Below are 21328 nucleotides of genomic sequence, written 5' to 3' on the forward strand. Positions count from 1 at the left end.
AATAAAATAAAAATAAAATAAATAAAAATAAATAAATAAATAAAATAATAAAATAAATAAAAATAATAAATAAAATAAATAAATAAATAAAATAAATAAATAAAAAATAAATAAAAATAATATAAATAAATAAATAAATAAATAAAAATAAATACATAAAAATAAATAAATAAATAAATAAATAAAAATAAAAATATTAAAAAAAAATAAATAAAACCAGCTTGAACATCTGGAAAAAAAAAAAAAACAAGTCAGTGTTACCCTTTTATTGACATATGAAGTGATATTTTCTGTATGTCTAGTTTGGACCAAAATGTAACAGGAGTTTCAGTAGACACATATTTGTTCTTCAAATGGAATTCCACTGCTTCCAAGCGCAGCATCCTCATTTCCAAACTCACACTCTTCGGTCAGGAGTTTCTCCTCTCCCAGATCTTCTTTCTTTGAGGAACGTGAAAACCAGCCTGCAATAGCAAGTTTAGGGACTGGTTATGTTTATGACTTAGATGAAACAGAGCCCTCTAGAGGCATCAGAATGGAGGACAAAGTGAACACACAGCATGCCTGGTGACTCAGATTGAGATCATTTCTGCATGATATAAAACACATCAGGAAAAGCATTTTAGATACAGACTGTTGATCTCAGACCATGTCCAGGAAGTATCTGTAACAGAGACTTAAAAACTTCTGTGAACTCTAATTTTCAGTCTGTATAGATGGTTGGGACCTGAAACTGGAGAAAAGAATTCTGAGCATTCGACTTTTCTCAGTACTAAATCAGAGAAACTGGTAAGAAGAAGGTACAACTCCATTATTATCTATCCCATGAGGACACTTAGGGAACGGATCCCAACTTCCCAAGGGTCTACAAGGATAACCCTAGCCTTTTCTGAAAGTCTTCAATGGCTAAAGCTGCTTCAGCTTCCACAGTTTTTCTTCTCCCAAGGAACCCCACCGCCCTCACACTGCTATGGCAAAGACGGTTTATTGGGCCTTCCAGCTCTGAAATTCTGTGGATCTGGGCAAACTCACAATCATGCCACCTATGCTCAGAAGGGCCCTGGGCTTGGTTTAAAGCTCTACTGTCACCAACTTCAATGTCTTAATAATTTTTGAACATGGAAATCCACACTTTAATTTTGCATGGGAATCTGAAAATTGTGAAATTAGTCCTACCATGGTCTTAAAGAAAGATGAAGGGATTCACACCTTTCATCCAAAACTGCCTCCATGAAAACATAGTTATCAGAGTAATCTTGACATTTAGCAGCTATAGAGTATCGAAATATATCTTAATATCAACGTTTTGCCATTTTAACTGTATTTCTTACTTTGTCACATCTTGGATTAACCACCTAAATCTTTTGATAATTTATGAGATTGTTGTGATTAAGAAAATAAGGTCATAGCATCAAAAAATACATGCCTAGTTGTAACTGCAGGAAGGTACCCACTGTGAAATCTGATTTAATTCCATCCTTCCTAGCAATACACAGAATAACTGAATATGGGCTCACTCAAATTTTGTCTTTCCAGGAAGGATTGGCTTTTAAGGGTTCAAGCGCATCTTCCCAGGAAATAAGACTATAACTATAAGAGATCAATCAGACTTCTTTTTTCTTGCTTCTCAGGGAATATTTTCTGGGAAATAGAATTTTGGGGACCTTATTATCCAAAATGCAGATCTCCTTATACAAAAACTATTAAACATTTCAAGATGGCAACAGAAAAGTGACAAACCAAGTGCAAGGTCATTCTTAATGTGGCAGCCTGTGCCATTGCAGAGATCACATGAAGGTGGACACTGGGATGGTCATCTCATTCATTTCACATAAAGAGATCTCAGGAAGAATTCAGGCATAGAAGCCCTTTACTTTTGTCATTGAATTTTAGACCACTTCTCTTCTGTCCTTGAATAACAGTCAAGAATCTTTGGTGGAAATCATGCAAGTGGAGTCTTGAGAGTCCCTGGGACTGCCAGGAGATCAAACCAGTCAATTCTAAAGGAAATCAACCCTGAATATTCATTGGGAGGACTGATGCTGAAACTGAAGCTCCACTTTTGCCACCTGATGTGTAGAGCTGACTCACTGGAAAAGACTCTGATGCTGGGAAAGACTGAAGGCAAAGGAGAAGGGTGGAGCAGATGATGGAGCTTCCCTGGTGACTCAGGGTAAAGAATGGTAAAGAATCTGCCTGCAATGCAGGAGACCTGGGTTTGATCCTTGGGTTGGGAAGATCCCCTGGAGCAGGGCATGGCAACCCACTCCAGTATTCTTGCCTGGGAGAATCCTCATGGACAGAGAAGCCTGGTGGGCTACAGTCTATATGGTTCAAAGAGTCAGATACGACTGAAGCAACTAAGCACTCACACACGCAGCAGAAGATGCAATGGTTAGATAGTATCACCTACTTGATGAACATGAGTTAGAGAGAACTCCAGGAAACACTGGAGGAGAGAGGAACCTGGCGGGCTATAGTCCATGGGGTCACAAGGAGTCAGATACCACTTAGTGACTGAACAACAAATGTAAGTGGAATGAACCCATCCCTGGGAATCAGGATAGCGTCATCCTGGATCTAACAGTGACTTCTTATGTAACCTTGAGAAGTCACACATTATCTACTTTGTTACTTTATTTGTGGAGTAGTGTTTGACTATACAATCCTTATGATCCCTTCAAGAATGGATAATCCCAGAATCTACAATTAAAGGTATTCTGGATAGTTGGTGGATATATCAGCTTCAAAATCCTGTTAGCATTTTCCACATAAAACATCAAAATGTTCACCAAATGCAATATCTCTCCGTAATATCTTTCAATAATATTTCTCAATTGTCTCTTGTTCTGAACTTTTATGATATTTTATCAAACCAGACATCTTGGTTTGGGAAATGCATTCACATTATCCATACATGTCCACACATCAGAAATTATTTTTTTTAAAGATTTTTTTATGTGGACCATTTTTAAAGCCTTTAATGAATTTGTTACAATATGGCTTCTGTTTCACAGTTTGGCTTTTTGGCTGCAAGGCATGTGGGATCTTAGCTTCCCAATCAGGAATCGAAACCACACTCCCTGCATTGAAAAGCGAAATCTTAAGCACTGGACCTCCAGGGAAGTCCCAATATATTGGAAACTCTTAGAGCAACTATACAGACAGAGAACTCAGTCTATTTCTTCCTCTCTGAGGTCATGAGACAGTAACTGAGGTGCTAAAAAAAAAAAAAAAAGAGGAGTTTAAACCTGCTGGAGAAACAGTCATTCCTTTCCTCAGAGCATGGTCCTCAGGAAGACAGACCCTCCCTCTAGAGGACTGAGGTTTCCATCTCCCAAAACTCTTTTCAGTATCTCTTCTACACAAGACTTTCCTACCCTCATCCCCATTTCCAAGAGCAGAAAGCCCTGCCTTGTGTAGGACACGTCCAGAATCAACTTTGTTTTCATTCCTCGGCAGCTCTGCCACAGAATCATCTAACAGGTAAGAAACAATCCAAGAATAGACATGAAAAGAAAAATACACGAGTGTATAAACCAGATAAGGGGTCAGAGTAGACCCCCAGCCTTGACTTATTTTCATCCCAGAGAGAAGACAGTATTCACTGGGGATGGGAGATATCTGGTGGTATCTTCAGAGCATGGAGAGAGCTATAGGTCCAAAGTGGGACACAGGAATCTCGTATGTGGATGCGTGACCACAGGTGATGCTAAGAATCACCCCAGATGATAGTTTATGCCTAGAAGAATACATGAGGGACTTCTCCACCTGACTCCACCTGTCTTTCCTCCCCAGGCTCAGGTTCACTAGTGTGCTCATAGGCAGCCTCCCATAGATAATATTTACATGAGGACAAGATTGATACAAAGATTCTGATTCAGAAACTCACATCTTGAAACACCTTTATAGAGTGCTATCTTTGACATCTCTGGGACTGCACTCAGCTCATCAGAGCCATTAGCCTCATGTCTTAGGGGCATACCCAGAATTCCTGGCCCAGTCCTAACCTGTGTCCCTGTACTTGATACTAAATTTATTGCTGTGATGTACAACATCATGCTTCCTTGGCATGCCTATCTGAAGTTCACTGAGGCTGAGTCCAGAGAAACACAAGTATCATTTCCCAGAAAATGTAATGAGGACAAGATGCAGATTCAGTATCCAACATCACAGTGTCTCCCTTCTCACCCAAAGCCCACAAGCTCTTCTCATTATCATCTCCATTTTAGAGCCTACCTTCACACTTTATTTTCTGTCTGCACTTTTGAATTGCCAGGAAAACGAAAAAAAGGAACATGCAGGGTCCCAAGACGCAACCAAGGATGCCTGTCACGAAGAAGATCCCAGGGCCAGGGTGGGAGCTTGAGTGGTTCCCTAAGAAAAACATGTTCTCAGGGTGGGAAGGGACATGGGAGAATCCTGCCCCTCACTAGCACCTGCTGAGCGCTCAGGGTGATGAAGTCACAGCTTCAGACACAATGAGAGATTGTGAGAGCCTGGTAGACTGACCCAGGCTCTGTCCTCTGGGGACCTCAGTCCCATCCTATACTATTCTGAGGAGTTACACAAGAGAATACTAAGGACGTCAGTTCCAATCCCCCCAATTCATCCCATCCCCCTTTCCCTCCTTGGTGTTCATGTTTGTTCTCTATATTGGTCTCTATTTCTGCTTTACAAATAGGTTTATCTGCACCATTTTTCTAGATTCCATGTATACATATTAATATATAATATCAGTTTTTCTCTTTCTGATTTATTTCACTCTGTGTGACACTCTCTAGGTCCATCCATGTCTCTGCAAATAGCAGTTTCCTTCCTTTTCATGGCTGAGTAATATTCCATTGTATATATGTGCCACATCTTCTTTATCCATTTCTCTGTTGATGGACATTTAGGTTTCTTCCATGTCCTGGCTATTGTAAACAGTGTGGCAAACAGATAACTAATGAGAACCTACTGTGTAGCACAGCGGATACTATTCAGCTCTCTGTGGTGACCTAAATGGGAAAAAATCCAAAATGGAGGTGATATATGTATATGTATAGCTGGTTCACTTTACTGTACAGCAGAGTAAAGCAACTGTATCCAATAAACAGTTTTAAAATGAGAGAATGCTAAGGAATATCAGGAAGCTTTCCAACAGTCACAGACTTATAGTTCAGAAGCACCACACCCAGTCCCTTTCCAGGGAGAGAGCTTGCCCATATCAGAGCAGAGAGAGAGGAATTTCAGGGCACTCTTGTTCAGGAAAAGAACATCCTCGAAGGGAGAGGCATCCATGTATATGGAGAGGGATCCGTTTCCCCAACTTTCCTGCCTCAAGTGAAACCGAGGGAGGGAAAATTTCCCTAAGCAGAGACTGTTGATCCCTTTCTGAATGTCCCCTCAGGGCACATTCAGTCCCCTCTGAAATGTGTGCACCAGAAAGAATCTTGACTAACTCACCTGTCACATAAGACAGAAGGAATGGAAAATTGTAACTGTTAAAATACCACCAGGCAAATTTTTCCTATGGTCTGGACATCAAAGAATCTCAGAATGTCCAAACATCACCAGGATATGCACCCTGACTCCCTCACCCGGTATTCCCCGGAGACTCTAGGTATCCCTCCAAAAGTGCCTGGAGAAACCCAGCAGTTCAGGCCATAGTCCCACCCAGTGTAAGAACATTTACAGCCCACAGAAATACTTCTTAGTTACATTTTTTTTTTTTTTAAATTTTGGTTGTCCTGGGTCTACCTTGCTGCTCGGGCATTTCTCTAGTTGTGGAGTTCACTGTCTACTCTTCCTTGCGGTGTGCGGGCTTCTCTTTGAGGGGGCTTCTCTTGTTGCAGAGCACAGGCTGTAGGGTGCTCAGGCTTCAGTAGTTGCAGCTCCCAGACTCTAGAGCACAGGCTCAGCAGTCATGGCACATGGGCTTAGTTGCTCCACTGCAGGTGGGATCTTCCCAGACCAGGGATTGAACCCATGTTTCTTGCATTGAAAGGTGGATTCTTTACCACTGAGACACCGGGGAAGCCCGTGAAACAGTACTTGAAAAAAAAAAAAAAAACAATTTCTTACATTGCTACCCTGTTTCCTAAAGCTACTGTGACAAATTAATAATTTTTAACAGAAATTTATTTTCTCACAGATTTGGAGGCTAGAAAACCAAAGTCAGGGTGTAAACAGGATTGTGCTACTTCTGGAGCTTTTAGGGGAGGGTCCTTCCTTGCCTCTTCCAGTCTTGATCAACAATCCTTGACAACAACCCTTTTATCAACAATCCTTGACATTCCTTGGTTTACAGATGCTCTGCTTCAATCTCTGCCTCCATCATCACATGGAGTGTTCTCCTGTGTCTCTTGTTTTCACATGGTGTCTTCTCTCTGTGTCTGTGTCTAAATGTCCCTTTTATTGTAAGGACAGTACCCACACCAATCCAGTAAAACCTCATCTGAACTTGATTTCATCTTGTTGTTCAGTCTCTACGTTGTCTCTAACTCTTTGCAATCCCATGGGCTACAGCACACTAGGCTTCCCTGTCCTTCACCATCTCCTGGAGTTTGCTCAAATGCATGTCCATTGAGTCGATGATGCCATACAACCATCTCATCCTCTTCACCCCCTTCTCTTCCTGCCCTTAATCTTTTCCAGCATCAGGGTCTTTTCCAATGAGTTGGCACTTTGAATCAGGTGGTCAAAGTACTGGAGCTTCAGCATCGGACCTTCCAATGAATATTCAGGGTTGATTTCCTGAATTGGATTATTAGGATTGACTTGCTTGATCTCCTTTGTGATTACATCTATGAAGACACTATTTCTAAATAAGATCACATTCAAAAATTCTGGTTGGACATGAATGCGGATGGGGGAGCACTATTCAATCCAGTACATACCTCATCCTCCAAGCTTTCAAAATGAATTCTCCTGTATAGAGTTTCAAGCCAGAGCTCAGGCCTCTCCACTCCACTTCACTGTAGCATCCTTTTCTCCTTTGTTGTCTTCTTACAGTAACAAGTGCTGGCCTCTGGGGAGGACTCTCTGCCCTGGCACAGAAACCAAAGGAGGCATATTGAACAGAGGGAGAATTTGAACTATCCTGCAGTCACACGAAGGCTCAGTTAACCCCATGGTGAGCTGGAGTGGTCCTTTATATTTGTCCTAAGTGGAGGGAAAGGGATTGAATTTATATATTTGTGTACTAAAGAGTCATTGAATGAGGATGCTCCCCAAGAAAGGAACAGCCATCATCACCTATAGCTCCTGAGAAGCAAGCACTGCAGCCAGACAGAGGGTCATACCACGGCATCCATCCTTTCCTACTGCTCATTCATTTTTGTACCTTTAATTCATTTACTTCATTATTTAAGTATGTTGTGTGGGTGTACTCAGTAGTATCCGACTCTTTGCAACCCCCTGGACTGTAGCATGCCTGGCTCCTCTGTCCATGGAATTTCCCAAGCAAGAATACTGGAGTGGGTTGTCATTTCCTCCGGGGAATCTTCCCAACCCAGGGATCCAACCTGCATCTCCTGCATTGGCAGGTGGATTCTTTACCACTGCACCACCTGGGAAGCCCAAGTTAAGTATATATTTTACATTAAATTTTGAGAGTTTATTCTTGTTGGATTTTTATATGCTTCTTCTTTTTCTGGGGTAACTTGTAAGAGGAAGGTTAGTTAAGACAAACTACAGACCCCACCACTGCAGCTGGGTGTTGCGTCCACAGCTATAAATCATCATTTCCCTCATTTACCACATTCTAGATTTCCTTCACCATCTTTTAGCACCTCTGCTGGTCTAGGCAGCTTACTTGGTGGAGTGGTCTACACCCTCACCCTAGGAGATCTGAAACCCTGGCCACTATACACTTCTCACGCTGTGGCTGGTGCACTCATATTTATTATCAAAATGGAGCAAGGGAGTGCCAAGAGATCCCAAATAGATTGCCTGGGTTTCAGATAGGTTTTTGCCTACACCTGTTATGCAGCAATTCTCTTTCTGATGCCTAGGGTATTCTAGTGTTGAAAAAAGCTTATTGTTTACTTGCTTGTTGATAATTTGCCATGAAGATCCTAGGATGACTGGGAAGCAGTCATGGCTTAAAGTTTAAGGTGACACTTACTGTGTGTGTCCCCTGGTGAAGTCACTTTTCCTTCTGTGAACCAGAGATAAATCCATAAAGCCTAGACTTGGAATATGGGAAGCCCAAATTCCTCAAGTGGACCTTGAGAATAAAAGTAAGCCAGAAAGAAAAACACCAATACAGTATACTAACGCATATATATGGAATTTAGAAAGATGGTAACGATAACCCTGTATGCGAGACTGCAAAAGAGACACAGATGTATAGAACAGTCTTTTGGACTCTGTGGGAGAGGGAGAGGGTGGGATGATTTGGAAGAATGGCATTGAAACATGTATAATATCATTTAAGAAATGAATCGCCAGTCCAGGTTTGATGCAGGATACAGGATGTTTGGGGTTGGTGTACTGGGATGACCCAGAGGGACGGTATGGGGAGGGACGTGGGAGGGGGGTTCAGGATGGGGAACACATGTACACCTGTGGCAGATTCATGTTGATGTATGGCAAAACCTATACAATATTGTAAAGTAATTAGCCTCCAATTTAAATAAATTTAAATTTAAAAAAGCATAATCATTCCAATTTCCACTGATTCTTGGATCTGTGTATTCTTACTGTTGGGTATATCATGGGTAACCATACAATGATAATTGATTTGTGTGATTGATTTAGGGTATATGCATTTTGCCATGGAAAGGAAGTCTCATCGTTGCAGAATATCATGTCCAAGCTGGTTTCAGTTACCAGGTAAACAGGCATCTCCATCACTCTGAGAGTATAGCAAATTCTGAAGAATCTTCATTCTGTTTTCCAAAGTGGCTGCACCAATTTACAATCCCACCAACAACGTATGAGGGTTGTCTTTTCTCCACGTCCTTACCAATGCTTGCTACTTCTTGCATTTTTGATCAATAAAAAACAAGTTTAAAAAATTATATACTTAGAAATTCCATAAATAGTAGGAAATTTTAAAATACTTTAAAAAATTATCCAAAAGTAATGAATATATCACAAGCATTTTTAGGAAATATCTTGAATTAAGTGATAGTGAAAAGAAAATATATTAAAAATTGTGAGAGCCTGCTAAAGATTTGCTTAGAGGAAATTGCCTAGTTTTAAATACCTATATTGAAAACAAGAAAAGAGTCACTTCCATGGCTGTCCAGTGGTTAAGACCCCATGCTTTCACTGCAGAGGACATGAATTTGAGCCCTGGTAGGGGAACTAAAAGCCTGTATGCTGCATGGTACTGCCCAAAAAAGGAAATAAGAAAATATTAAAATATTAATGGTTAACCTCAGGAAGCTGTTGTTCTTCAGTCACTCAGTTGTGTCTGACTCTTTGTGACCCTATGGACTGCAGCACACCAGGTTTCCCTGTCCATCACCACCTCCCGGAGCTTGCTCAAACTCATGTCCATCGAGTTGGTGATGCCATCCAACCATCTCATCCTCTGTCACACCCTTCTCCTTCTGCCTTCAATCTTTCCCAGCATCAGGGTCTTTTCCAATGATCAGCTCTTTGCATCAGGTGGCCAAAGTACTGGAGTTTCAGCTTCAGCATCAGTCCTTCCAATGGATATTCAGGGTTGATTTCCTTTAGGATTGACTAGTTTGATCTTGCAGTCCAAGGAACTGTTAAGAGTCCTCTCCAGCACCACGGTTAAGCAAACTGAAACTAGAACAAGTAGAAATAAATGAAAAAATAAGGTAAATGTCTAGAAGAATAAAAGCAAACATTAGCAAAGTAAAAGTTGGGTTTTCAAAAATTAGTAAAATTGACCAAATCATAGGAAAAATAATTTTTAAAAAGGAAACAGAAGATCAATATCAAAAGTGAAAGTAATCATTCAGATACAACAGACCTTATAATGATAATGAAAATATACTATGAACAATTATATGCTAATAAACTTAACAGTTTAGATAAAGTAGATAAATTTCTTAAAAAAAAAAAAAACACACAATATCAAAACAAAATCAAGAAGAAAAATAGCCCTACATTTACTGAAGAAATTTTGTCTTAGGAGCAGGGCAAGCTTTGTCAGGCTTCAAGAAGATAGTTGTAAGAAGGCCTTTTGGGGTAACTGGGGGCTGAAGTTGATTGATTCTTTAGGATGAAATGAGGTCACAACTGATTCAATGCAGAGAAGAGAAGACTATCCTTTAGATGGAGAATAGGAAAGGCATACTGGTTTTCAGGAAAAGGGCAGGCCTGCTCAGGAGTCTCTGGAGCCCTGGTTCTTAAATTCAGTAGACACACTGGATTAGCTATAAGATTGTGGGACTGTAAGGACAATACCTTTCTATTTGTTGACCATTTGGTTTTGACCAAATGTGATCCTTAGTGACAGTGAGTGCTGATTTTTCTCCCTCGGGGCTCAGTTTTTCAAGTTAAGCAGTAATATGCTGCAGACATATAAATTCTATTCACAGACCTAACTCTGTGTTTTTAGCCCTCCCCAAGTACACCTAACAGCTCAGAAAATGTCTGACCACTTCTCAGTTTTCCTCTAATGGATTATGGCTGAGGGACTGCCTCTGTCTGGGTCTCTGATCTGTCCTTCCCATACTTTATATTACATCTCTCCCCACCAGTTCAGTATTTTGGATCTTTTAGACTGTGGACATGTGTGTGTGTGTGCACATGTGTGTTTATGTATGTATGCTTTAAGTGTATGCACATATGTGTGGACTTCCCGGTGGCTCAGTGATAAAGAATCTGCCTGGCAATGCAGGAGATGCAGGTTCGATCCCTGGGGTGGTAAGATCCCCTAAAGAAGGGAACAGCTATTCACTCTAGTGTTCTTGCCTAGGAAATACCGTGGATAGAGGAGCCTGGTGGGTGTTCATGAGGTCACAAAGATTCAGACACGACTTAATAAATAAACAACAACATACATATGTGTGTGCATGTGTATGTGTCTGTATATGTGAGATAAGGGAATGGGTAAAGGTGAATTAGAAGAGTACGTATAGGCTAAATGTGTGAACAGAAATAAATCTGCCCAGTGGAAGTTGATTTTTTAGATAGGAGTCCATAGAACTTCCCTGGTGGCACAGATGGTAAAGAATCTGCCCACAGTGCAGTAACTTGGATTTGATCCCTGTGATGGGAAGATCCCCTGGAGTACGAAATGGCAACCCACTCCAGTATTTTTGACTGGAGAATTCCATGGACAGAGGAACCTGGTGGGCTACAGTCCATGGGGTTGCAAAGAGTTGGACATGACTAAATGACTAACACTTTCACTTTACTTTCCATAGAACTCATACTCTCTAAGCCAGACTGCTGGATTTGGTGGTAGCAATGGTAATGGTGGTGATGATATGTGTGTATGTATGTATGGTGAGGGCAAATATGGAAATCTTCCTTTCTGTGAGGAAAGCCCTCTCAGTAGAAATTGTAATCACACCTCTGGATAACGCTGCATTTGCATTCGAACTCTGAGTTTCTTTTTCTTCCCCCACAAACAACCCACAGCTCAGACGTTTTTCTGCTTTTCTGTAGTCTTTCCCTAGCATAGGATTCGGCAGGACTCTGTCTTCCTGCCTGTAATATTTTCCCTTCCTACCTCTTGGATCAGTGGTTCTCTAACCCCGCTGTGCAAAGGAAAAAAACTAACACCAAATGCAGGTGCCATCAATGGACTGATGCATTGAAGGCAGAAGAGGGATTTAGTCTTAGAGACTTGATGATCCCCACTGAGGCAGGTCAGTTTTTCCCTGTCTCAGTGGAGAGCACAAGCTTGTTCTGTGACATCTTAATGGGTCAGATATTTAGCAGGAACTCTGTGTTTGTGAACGTCCCTGTGGTGAATATTCTCACTTGTTGTTCGCACAGATGCTGTATGAAATTTGGTCTTCACTGTGCCCTTAAATCAGGAGAGTCCCAGATACCTGCTTTGAGTTCCTGAAATTAGAATGAGCTAGTCACATGCCTGGAAAGTCAGCTTTTCCAGGTTAGCCCTTGCTCCTGTCTGCTTTAGCAAAGGTCATCTCTCCATCCCTTCCTGATCCCACATTCCCTCCTTATTTCAAGCCCCACCCCCTCCTCAGCCCACCCTGTCAGAAGTCTCTGTCTCTCTTCTTTGGGAAACTCCACTCCTCTCCAAAGGAGCAAGAAGTTCTGCTCTTCATTCCCTATTTCTTTCAACTTCTAGTTGGGGACTTCCCTGGCGTTAGATTTCTTCTTCCTAGGGGTTAAGATTTCATCTTCCAATGCAAGGGGTGCAGGTTTGATCCCCAGTTGGGGAGTTAAGATCTCACATACCTCACAGCACCTGCCTTCCCCGCAAAAAAACCAGAACAACAGGAATATTGTAATAGATCCACATCAAAAAAAAAAAAAAATCTTAAAAAACCCTGCAAAACGAAACTTCCAGTTCCTTGGGTTTGGGACACATTATAATGGTGGTTGTCATTTTTCAGGCTTTGCAGGCTGTTAAGAATAGAGGAAGACTCTCTGAATGAAATATAAAATTGGCTCTCTGATTCCCCTTTGGCCTCCCCAGATACAAGAACAATGAAGGAATTTCTCATTAGGCTAAGGAGAAATCACAGTTAACTCAAACAAGCATGTTTCCTCATAGAGAATGCTCTGTAGCATCATATTATTAAAGCACATATTCACACACTAAGGAACTCAGTTCACATGAGTTTGCCCCCATATACTTTGGTATGGGGGGCATAACTTTGGTATGATCATTCCAAAGAGCATTAAATATTTTCTGAGCTTGCACTTGTCTCTAAAGTACAAGGCAGGATATACCAGCTCCCTTTATATTCTTTCTGAACACAATCTCTGTATTAAATCTCAGTCCCTACACACACACACACACACACACACACACACACACTTGATTGGATCATCAGTTCAGTTCAGTCGCTCAGTCATGTCTGAATCTTTGCGACCCCATGGACTGCAGAACGCCAAGCTTCCCTGTCCATCACCAGCTCCTGGAGCTTACTCAAACTTATGTCCATAGAGTTAGTGATGCCATCCAGCCGTCTCATCCTCTGTCATCTGCTTCTCCTCCCACCTTCAATCTTTCCCAGCATCAGGGTCTTTTCCAATTGGTCAGATTTTCTTATCATGTGGCCAAAGTATTGGAGCTTCAGCTTCAGCATCAGTCCTTTCAATGAATATTCAGAACTGATTTCCTTTAGGATGGACTGGTTGGATCTCCTTGCAGTCCAAGGGTCTCTCAAGAGTTTTCTCCAACACCACAGTTCAAAAGCATCAATTCTTCAGCACTCAGGTTTCTTCACAGTCCAACTCTCACATCCATACATGGCCACTGGAAAAACCATAGCCTTGACTAGACAGACCTTTGTTGGCAAAGTAATGTCTCTGCTTTTTAATATGCTCTCTAGGTTGGTCATAGCTTTTCTTCCAATATCATTTTATATCCACTTTCAAAATAATATATTTTAAATTTCTTTTTGTTCATTAAAATGTCTTCTATGCCATTTGGATGGTTGCCAGTATTTCAGTTATCCCATTCATTGAATCATAACTTATTTATCTAATCCTATTTATTGTACATTAATATTTTCAAATACAATGCTGTGATAAAGTTCTTATGAACATCTACATTGACTTAATAGAAAAGCCATTATTTTTTCCTCAAGATAGCCAATTTAAAGGCCTCCCTCTATATGTATTGCCTAATTGTCCAGCACAGTAGTTTTCAATATTCTCAGCAACATTAATTGAATTAAAAGAGTATTATTTTGGGGACTTCCTTGGTGGTCTAGTGGCTAAGACTGTATGCTCCCAATGCAGGGGACCTGGGTTCTAACCCTGGTCAGATAACTAGATCCCACAAGTAAGAATTTGCGTGCTGCAACTGAGACCCAGCACAATCAAATAAATAATTAATTAAAAAAAAGAGTATTATTTTCTTCATAGTCTTGACATAAGAGCATTCATCATTGTTTTTATCCACATAAACACTATATACAAAAGTTATCTTCTTTCCTATATTACTCTTTCAAGGTATCTTACATATCAATATTTTTCTCTAGAATGTTTTAAAACTTCTTATTTATTTATTTATAGGAACTCTCTATAAACAAACAACACTTCTTGTTTTTCTTACTTATTTTTGTAAATATTTCCCCCAGTTTTTGCATATATTTTTAAGGTTGTATATGTGTATAGGGGGTTATGTGATCAAATCTATAATGTTTTACTTTTTTCATTTCTGCCTTTAAAGCAGTGTTTCAAATGCCATTCTTCATCTCAAAGCAACATCATCACCAGATAGGAATTACATTTTAGATATATGATATCTTAGCCCCATCACAAAATAAAAACACATTGTTTCATGATTTCATGGATATGATATCAAAAGTACAGGCAACAAAGCAAAAATAGACAAGTGGGGATATATCAAACTGAGAAGCTTCTGCAAACCAAAGGAAACATCAACAGAGTGAAAAGGCAAGCTAGCAAAAATGATATAAGGTTTTAATTTCCAAAAAATTAAGGAACTCCTGCAACTCAAGAAAAAAACCCCCAAACCTAATAACTCAATTAAAAAATTGACCAAGGGCTTGAATAGACATTTCTCTAAAGACATACAGATGGCCAATGGGTATATGAAAAAATGCTTGACATTGTCAATCATCAGAGAAATGTAAATCAAAACCACAAAGAGATACCATCTCACACATGTCAGAATGTGGGGAAGGAAATGGCAACCCACTCCAGTGTTCTTGCCTGGAGAATTCCAGGGACGGAGGAGCCTGGTGGGCTGCCGCCTATGGGGTCGCACAGAGCCGGACATGACCGAAGCAACTTAGCAGCAGCAGCAGCATGTCAGAATGACTTTTTTTTTTTTTAAAGACACTTAAGTGTTGGCAAGATTGTGGAGAAATTGACACTTTCTGTGTACTTATCCATGTTAAAGGTATAAATTGTATTAATAAAACTATGCAATCCTGGAATTAAATCTCTGGGCTTTCACTGTGATGGGTCCGGATTCAACCCTGACCTGGGAACTATGAGCCACAGCACAGCCAAAAATCAAACAAACAACAGCACAAAAACTATGACCAAAAAATCTGTATGATTCATAGTGATGTCCCTTTTCATTCTTGGAATTGTTAACTTTATTTTCTCTCTGCTCTTCTTAAGCGTTGCTCATTGTTCATCAATTTTCAATGAGCCATGTTTAAAGAGCTTTCTTCTATGTTTTCTAACTTATGCTTACCTTCTTTTCCATTAATTTTTATTCCTTTTAAAATTAACCCCAACATTCTACATCCTTTAGACTTTCTCATCTCCTAGTTTTTTAATTGGAAGCTTACATTTTTTTCACTTTTCACAGTCTTTCCTCTTCTCTAAATCTGGTATATAAATTTCCCTTAGGCACTACTTGGATTTCATTAGAAGAATTTATTATCATATCATTATTTTGTGTTTGTTATCATTATTATCAATCTTTATTATCATTATTTCACAATATTTTGTAAGTTTTAAATTTATTCCCAGATTCAGGGGTTTTTTTTGGAAGGGTGTTGCTGAATTTCCCCAAATAGGGATGGGTAACAATATTTTCTTATTAATTCTTAATTCTATTCCACTGTGGTCAGAGTAAATACTCTGTATGAATTCAAAGAGTAAAAGATTTTGTCCTATTATATGGTCATTTTGGTAAATGTTCCTAATGCATTTACAGTAATGTGAACTCTTGCATTGTTGGGTGCATTGCTCCATATGTTACTTAGTTAAATGTGATGATTATGTTGTTGTACATCTACTGTATTCTTTGTTTTTTGTATGTTTGGTCTGTATGCTACTGAAAAAGATACAGTAATAATCCCAAATTTTGATTGTGATTTTGTCTATTTCTTCTTTTCAATCTGTCAAGTATATTTCAAAGCTATGTTCTGTTACCTTTCTTGAATTTTGTTGTCTATAATATCTTTTTTAAGGGTGCATCTCATTATAATCATGAAAATTCCTTCTTTAATTCAATTAGTATATCTTGGCTTAAAGTCTACTTTCTGGGACATTGATATAGCTACTCCAGTTTTCTTACAGTTAGTACATTTTTTCCATCATTTTACTTTCAACCTTTCTTTGCTATCATAATATAAGGTGAGCATTATGTAATATCTGTGTCAATTTTGTTTTATCTTTATTTACTGTAAATGCAATTACTGATATTGATGTGTTGGTATCTACCATTTGCTTTTTAAAAAAATAATTTATTTATTTTAATTGGAGGCTGATTACTTTACAATATTGTAGTGGTTTTGTCATATATTGACATGAATCAGCCATGGGTGTACATGTGTCCCCATCCGGAACCCCCCTCCCACCTCCCTCCCCAACCCCTCCCTCAGGGTTGTCCCAGTGCACCAGCTTTGAGTGCCCTGTTTCATGCATCAAACTTAAACTGGTGATCTATTTCACATACAGTAATATACATGTTTCATTGCTATTATCTTAAATCATCCAACCCTCACCTTCTCCCACAGGGTCCAAAAGTCTGTTCTTTATATCTGTGTCTCTTTTGCTGTCTTACATATAGGGTCATCATTACCATCTTTCTAAGTTCCATATATATGCCTTAATATACTGTATTGGTTTTTTTCTGTCTGACTTACTTCACTCTGTAAGTTTCATCCACCTAGTTAGAATTGATTCAAATGTATTCTTTTTAATGGCTGAGTAATATTCCAATGTGTATGTGTACCACAGCTTTCTTATCCATTTGTCTGCCAGTGGAGTGGACATCTAGGTTACTTCCATGTCCTGGGTGTTGTAAACAGTGCTATGATGAACATTGGGGTACATGTGTCTTTCAGTTCTGGTTTCCTTGGTGTGTATGCACAGCAGTGGGATTGCTGTGTCATACGGCAGTTCTATTTCCAGTTTTTTAAGAAATCTCCACATTGTTCTCCATAGTGGCTGTACTAGTTTGCATTCCCACCAACAGGGTAAGAGGGTTCCCTTTTCTCCATACATTCTCCAGCATTTATTGTTTGTAGACTTTTGGACAGCAGCCATTCTGACTGATGTGAGATGGTACCTCATTGTGGTTTTGATTTGTATTTCTCTGATAATGAGTGATGTGAGCATTTTTTCATGTGTTTGTTAGCCATCTGTATGTCTTCTTTGGAAAAATGTCTGTTTAGTTCTTTGGCTCATTTTTTGATTGGGTTGTTTACTTTTCTGGTATTGAGCTGCATGAGCTGCTTATATATTTTTGAGAGTAATTCTTTGTCAGTTGCTTCATTTGCTATTATTTCCCCCCATTCTGAAGGCTGTCTTTTCACCTTACTTATCATTTCCTTTGTTGTGTAAAAGCTTTTACGTTTAATTAGGTCCCATTTGTTTACTTTTCCTTTTATTTCCATTACTTAGGGAGGTGGGTCATAGAGGATCCTGCTGTGATTTATGTCGGAGAGTGTTTTGCCTATGTTTTCCTCTAGGAGTTTTACAGTTTCTGGTCTTATATTTAGGTCTTTAATCCATCATGAGTTTATTTTTGTGTATGGTGTTATAAAGTGTTCTAGTTTCATTGTTTTAGAGTTGGTTGACGAGTTTTCCCAGCACCACTTGTTAAAGAGATTGTCTTTTCTCCATTGTATATTCTTGCCTCCCTTGTCAAAGACAAGGTGTCCATAGGTGCATGGATTTATCTCTGGGCTTTCTACTTTGTTCCATTGATCTATATTTCTGTCTTTGTGCCAGTACCATACTGTCTTGATGACTGTACCTTTGTTCAGTTCGGTTCATTCACTCAGTCGTGTCCAACACTTTGCGACCCCCTGAACCACAGCATGCCAGGCCTCCCTGTCCATCACCAACTCCTGGAGTTTACTCAAATTCATGTCCATTGAGTCAGTGATACCATCCAACCATCTCATCCTCTGTTGTCCCCTTCTCCTACTGCCCTCAATCTTTCTCAGCATCAGGATCTTTTCAAACGAGTCAGTTCTTTGAATCAGGTGGCCAAATATTGGAGTTTCAGCTTCAACATCAGTCCTTCCAATGAACACCTAAGACTCATCTCCTTTAGGATGGACTGGTTGGGTCTCCTTGCAGTCCAAGGGACTCTCAAGAGTTTTCTCCAACACCACAGTTCATTCTTCTGTGCTCAGCTTTCTTTTTTTTTTATATTGAAAGTTGCTTTTATTTCTGTTCTTCTCTTGATGAACATTTTTGTTGTTTACAATTTCGGATATTACAAAACAAAAAGCTGACATGAAGTTTCATAACAAGTGTTAGGGTGAAAATATGTTTACATGCCTCAGATGAATAAGTAGTCTAATGGTTGTATTATATTATAGTTGTCCACTTTAATTATTTAACTTTTTAAAAAATTTTTATTTTATTTTTAAACTTTACATAATTGTATTAGTTTTGCCAAATATCAAAATGAATCTGCCACCGGTATACATGTGTTCCCCATCTTGAACCCTCCTCCCTCCTCCCTCCCCATACCATCCCTCTGGGTCGTCCCAGTGCACTAGCCCCAAGCATCCAGTATCGCGCATCGAACCTGGACTGGCATCTCATTTCATACATGGTATTTTACATGTTTCAATACCATTCTCCCAAATCTTCCCACCTTCTCCCTCTCCCACAGAGTCCATATCAGCTTTCTTTATAGTCCAACTCTCACATCCATACATAGCTACTGGAAAAACCATAGCCTTGACTAGACATACCTTTGTTGACAAAGTAATGTCTCTGCTTTTTAATATGCTGTCTAGGTTGGTCATAACTTTCCTTCCAAGGAGTAAGCGTCTTTAATTTCATGGCTGCAATCATCATCCGTAGTGATTTTGGAACCCAAAAAAATAAAGTCTGACACTGTTTCCACTGTTTCCCCATCTATTTCACATGAAGTGATGGGACCAGATAGCATGATCTTAGTTTTCTGAATGTTGAATTTTAAGCCAACTTTTTCACTCTCCTCTTTCACTTTCATCAAGAGGCTCTTTAGTTCTTTACTTTCTGCCATAAGGGTGGTGTCATCTGCATATCTGAGGTTATTGATATTTCTCCCAGCAATCTTGATTCCAGCTTGTGCTTCTTCCAGCCCAGTGTTCCTCATGATGTACTCTTCATATAAGTTAAATAAGCAAGGGGAGAATATACAGCCTTGAAGTACTCCTTTTCCTATTTGGAACCAGTCTGTTGTTTCATGTCCAGTTCTAACTGTTGCTTCCTGACCTGCATACAGGTTTCTCAAGAGGCAGGTCAGGTGGTCTGGTATTCCCATCTCTTTCAGAATTTTCCACAGTTTATTGTGATCTACACAGTCAAAGGCTTTGGCATAGTCAATAAAGCAGAAATAGATGATTTTCTGGAACTCTCTTGCTTTTTTGATGATCCAGCAGATGTTGGGAATTTGATCTCTGGTTCCTCTGCCTTTTTTAAATGCGGCTTGAACATCTGAAATTTCATAGTCCATGTACTGTTGAAGCCTGGCTTGGAGAATTTTGGGCATTACCTTACTAGTGTGTGAGATGAGTCAATCGTGTGGTAGTTTGAGCATTCTTTGGCATTGAATTTCTTTGGGATTGGAATGAAAATCAACTCTTTCCAGTCCTGTGGCCACTGCTGAGTTTTCCAAATTTGTTGACATATTGAATGCAGCACTTTCACAGCTCCATCTTTTAGGATTTGAAAGAGCTCAACTGGAACTCCATCACCTCCACTAGCTTTGTTCATAGTGATGCTTCCTAAGGCCCACTTGACTTCACATTCCAGGATGTCTGGCTCTAGGTGAGTGATCACACCATCATGATTATCTGGGTCGTGAAGATCTTTTTGTACCATTCTTCTGAGTATTCTTGCCATCTCTTCTTAATATCTTCTGCTTCTGTTAGGTCCCTACCATTTCTGTGTTTTATTGAGCCCATCTTTGCATGAAATGTTCCCTTGGTATCTCTAATTTTCTTGAAGAGATCTCTAGGCTTTTCCAGTCTATTGTTTCCTCTATTTCTTTGCATTGATCACTGAGGGAGGCTTTCTTATCTCTCCTTGCTATTCTTTGGAACTCTGCATTCAAATGGGTATATCTTCCTTTTCTCCTTTGCTTTTTGCTTCTCTTCTTTTCACAGCTATTTGTAAGGTCTTCTCAGACAGCCATTTTGGTTTTTTGCATTTCTTTTTCTTGGGGATGGTCTTGATCCCTGTCTCCTGTACAGTGTCATGAACCTCTGTCCATAGCTTTGTGGTATATTCTAAAGTCAGGCAGATTGATTCCTCCAGTTCCATTCTTCTTTCTCAAGAATGCTTTGGATATTCAAGGTTTTTTTTTTTTTGTATTTCCATATAAATTGTGAAATTATTTGTTCTACCAATACCATTGGTAGGTTGATAGGGATTGCATTGAATATATAGATTGCTTTGGGTAGTATACTCATTTTCACTATATTGATTCTTCTGATCAATGAACATGGTATATTTCTCTATCTATTTGTGTCATCTTTGATTTCTTTCATCATTATTTTATAGTTTTCTATATATAGGTCTTTTGTTTCTTTAGGTAGATTTATTCTGAAGTATTTTATTATTTTCATTGCAATGGTGAATGGATTTTTTTCCTTAATTTCCCTGTTTTCTTAATTGATCAACCTGCTTTATGTTCCCTTTTCTCTCCTTTTATTTCTTCCTTTAGTATTAAATAAATCTGTTATTATTTCAGATTTTCCTTTTTCCTTTTGATTTTCAGCAGCTTTACTAGGAGTGGGCGTTTTCATACTCGTCCATTTATTTTTTTTGGAAAATTATCTATCATTATGTCTTCAAATATGACTTCTGTAGTTCTGTCTCTAGATCTCTTTTCCCTCTTCTCCTCCTCTTTCTTCTGTTTCTCATCTCTCATCTTTAGGACTCCTCCGAAAGAGGTGAAAGTGAAGTCACTCAGTCGTCTCTGCCTCTTTGCGACCCCATGGATTGTAGCCTACCAGGCTTCTCCATCCATGGGATTTTCTAGGCAAGAGTACTGGAGTGGGTTGCCATTTCCTTCTCCAGGGGATCTTCCTGACCCAAGGATTGAACCCGGGTCTCCTGCATTGCAGGCAGACGCTTTTACCATCTGAGCTATCAGGGAACACATTAGGACTCCTCTGGCAGAAAGTGAAGAGGAACTGAAAAGCCCCTTGATGAAAGTGAAAGAGGAGAGTGAAAAAGTTGGCTTAAAGCTCAACATTCAGAAAACGAAGATCATGGCATCTGGTCCCATCACTTCATGGCAAATAGATGGGGAAACAGTGGGAAC

At 39.5% G+C, this 21328-nt stretch overlaps 1 long non-coding RNA gene across 1 annotated transcript; it reads right to left on the bottom strand.

Moving 5' to 3' along the window:
- Nucleotides 1–251: 251 nt before the first annotated feature.
- LOC133248191 (uncharacterized) lies at nt 252–4689 on the bottom strand. Its single transcript, XR_009736633.1, has 2 exons — nt 4240–4689; nt 252–464 (listed from the first exon to the last, which is right to left on the bottom strand). It is a non-coding gene; the product is annotated as an uncharacterized LOC133248191 (long non-coding RNA).
- Nucleotides 4690–21328: the final 16639 nt, after the last annotated feature.

Source organism: Bos javanicus, chromosome 5, assembly GCF_032452875.1.
Source record: "Bos javanicus breed banteng chromosome 5, ARS-OSU_banteng_1.0, whole genome shotgun sequence".
In the NCBI taxonomy this organism is placed as follows: domain Eukaryota; kingdom Metazoa; phylum Chordata; class Mammalia; order Artiodactyla; family Bovidae; genus Bos; species Bos javanicus.